At 29.3% G+C, this 3479-nt stretch overlaps 1 long non-coding RNA gene across 1 annotated transcript; it reads right to left on the minus strand.

Annotated features, from left to right (window-relative positions):
• Positions 1-959: 959 nt before the first annotated feature.
• LOC119371456 (uncharacterized) lies at positions 960-3340 on the minus strand. The gene is made up of 3 exons (XR_005179071.2): positions 3055-3340; positions 1732-1798; positions 960-1258 (listed from the first exon to the last, which is right to left on the minus strand). It is a non-coding gene; the product is annotated as an uncharacterized LOC119371456 (long non-coding RNA).
• Between the last annotated feature and the right edge of the window lie 139 nt (positions 3341-3479).

Consider the following 3479-nt stretch of genomic DNA (forward strand, 5'->3'; position numbering starts at 1 on the left):
TTATAAAGAAGTATGCATTGCTTAAGGGCTTCAATGTGACTTGGAATAAGAGTGAGGAAGGAAAGGTCGAATTTAGAAGCATAGAAAATTGTAAATGGAGATTTTATGGCAGTCAATCAATATTGGGTTATATGAGGTTATATGATTATATCAGGAAGAGCATCTATACTTTATGTCCTTGATGAATAGGCAAGCAAATCAAAGGCTAAGTTCTCAAGCTAGATTAGGAGAGGCCCTGCTTATATTGTTGACAAAATGATAAAGGATCTTAATAAAAAGTATGTTGTGACAATAAAGAAGGGTGTTTGCTATTGAGCAAATCAGAATGCTCTTGCAAAGCTGAATGGCTCACTTGAGTCGCATTATGCAAAATTTAGGTCTTATATATCTGCAACATAATGCATTTACAGCTGCAAGGCATATTGTCGCTAAATGTGCAAAATTTTGTAGGTAAATGCTTTTGCCACAGTAGGTTTTTCATCTAGCATGTCATAGCAAGAAATGAGTAGTTAAAAGTTAGCTACAAGATTAAAGTCTCCCATAGCTGAAAATCAATACTTCTAGCTACGCAATTTATTACAATATGACTACAACATCAAAATCTTTTGCTATGAAATTAAAATTTTATAGAAAAAATATAAGCCACAAAAATTAAAACACATTTAGTTATACCTATTATATTTGTAACTAAATAATAAAATATCTTGCCTCAAATATAACAAAGTAGCAAGTATTTTTTTTACATTTAGCTATAGTTTGTGAAACTTTAACCAAAAATTAAAATTCTTTGCCACAAATAATAAATCATTAACAATAGTTTTTATTTTTACAGTAATTGCTAAATCCATTTCTAAATTTATTGATAGTATTTTGAAATTATTTTCCAATCCATTATTAGTTTTTTGAATTTTTTATTATCAGGAATGAAAATAATATATATATATATATATATATATATATATATATAACTCTTCAAATATATTTATAAATATAAATATATTTTATATCTTAATAAATTACAAAAATGTCAAAAAAAATAAAAAGTAAAAGCAAATACAAAATTTATGTCTAATAAATACAAAATTCACATCTAACAAATATGAAATGTACAGTCCTATTACATTGATATTTGGAGACTCATTCTTGGTCAATAACCTCCAATCCTTTGGTCATTCACCCATACATCACCCTCTCCTACTCTTGTGAAATCAATTGCAATGGGGTCATCACCAATGGTTGTAGCAATAGCAAAACTTATCTGGGTCAACACTATTTTTACTTGTTAGCTTCATATGAGACATCATTAAATCAATGATATGTTTGTGAGAATAAATGACAAAATGCATGTCTTTTTCCTTTTTTTTTTCATGTAGCAATAGCAAAACTTATCTGGGTCAACACTATTTTTACTTGTTAGCTTCATATGAGACATCATTAAATCAATGATATGTTTGTGAGAATAAATGACAAAATGCATGTCTTTTTCCTTTTTTTTTTCAAAAAAAAAAAGGAAAAAGACCAAAGTTCATACTTGCATATTCTGCAAAGCTAAACGAAAAAAAAACAAAAAGTAATAAATACAATTTCATTCTCTTCAAGATATTCTCCCATTTTCACATAAATCAGCAAATTAGAATATCATATATTCACATAAGGCATACAACATGATATTATGGATCCTATTTTGAATTGAATTTGGAAAAATGAAAATTAATTAATATTTGAGGTTACCTTGAAAGGCTGATGATGTTTGAAGACACCTACTAGGAAGGCCTAATTGTTCACCTTGAAGCCCATTCTGCACTCACACAAGGAAAAACGACAATTAACTCTGACATTGTTTTATAGAACATAGCTTGAAACAAAACTTAAATCATAAAGAATTGATCTGATGACTTTTTTGTTAATCCAAATTAGCCTCGGTCTTCAATAGTCAATAATTTTTTTAACAAAAGCAATACAAGATGTACTTAATGTAGTTTTCTCAAGTAAGCAAAATGTTTTAGTTTTAAGAGAAAACACAAATAAATAGATGCAGTAAATTGGAATTTAAAGTATTGAAGAGGTAGTTAAAATAAGAATCGAATGCTCTTCCAAATGTTTTTATCCAAGTAGAATTTTGACAAATGCAGTCTCAAAATAGTTATGAATATATATGATTAAAGCACGGAAAATGGATAAGTCTGATTAACTAAACACCAACAATTAAAGATGCAAAAAACTAAAGTGAAAAAAAGACAAAGGTGATGAAAAAAATGCACAAGTTCATCAAGAACCCATCAGTATCACACAACAGAAAAAGTATCAGCTACAAGTCTACAACTTCACAGCTATAATTAACGGACTTGAATGCTGCTCAATATATTAAGCAGAAAAATATAAACTTCTACATGTTGGGGTGAAATATTGTATATTCTAATGAATGCTCCAAACAAATAATCAAACAGAGACATATTATCGTGTGCAATTATAGCAGCTATTACATTTAGAGGAGCATGTTATGTTTGATATTTAACATCAGCATTTTTAAATATTAGTCATTGCCTTTTGTTCTCAAAATACCAAAGATTAAAAAGAAAGGAAAACAAATGTAGCTTTAACTGATTATTAACAGCTTTTCATCCAAACTTGACCGACTTCTTATAAAATCTATAGAAAAGATGACAGTTTCATCATCAAAACTTTAAGTAATCCACAATTCACCTACATTGGCACAATTTGATCACAGAAACAATAATTACCAATACTACAACAACTTAACAAAACCTGAAATCAATGCTACAAACGGAAAATATAATTACAGTACAAACCGTCAATAGCAGTAGCCGGAACACCCAACAATCATCAAATTTAATAATCTTATAATCAAAACGCTCAAGGTTTTCTGGAGAACCCATTTCTAACTTCAATTTCCTCAAATTGTAAATAATTTTATCAATTTCCTAAAATTTATGAATTTCAACCTTAGGTTTAAAACTCGAGTACTCAATCAAAAACTCAAAAATTTAAACAAAATAAACTAAATAAGAGTGTTAAAAATTATCAATTTCCCACCTACTCCACCGGAGAAAACCGCCGTTAATCGCCTAGATGAGGCGAATATGAAGCTGCGTTACTTTCTCCCTACTGTCGAACAAAGGACAAGCCACAGATTGCACAAAAAGGACAACAGCAAAGAGAGGAGGCCGAGTCCGTCGAGTTTGCAGCTTCTCTGGTTGGATTTTGGTCGCTTAGTCGCCGAAAAATGGAGGAGAATTTACACAGGTTGGAGGAGCAGCGATGTAACGTAATGGAAAACGAGGAAGGGGCTTTCTGGTCTAATTCGACTTTCCCAAGTAAATTTAAAAGGGAAAATAATTATTTTATCCTTAGATATTTTACAAAATTAATTAAATTTATGTTCGTATTTTTTTTTAATTAATTATTTAATCTCTAAAATTTGGTTCTGCCGTATTAAATAATTTTTTCATTTAATTTTA

This window comes from Jatropha curcas, chromosome 5 (assembly GCF_041381405.1).
Source record: "Jatropha curcas cultivar XTBG-Jc1 chromosome 5, XTBG_Jcur_1.0, whole genome shotgun sequence".
Classification (NCBI taxonomy): domain Eukaryota; kingdom Viridiplantae; phylum Streptophyta; class Magnoliopsida; order Malpighiales; family Euphorbiaceae; genus Jatropha; species Jatropha curcas.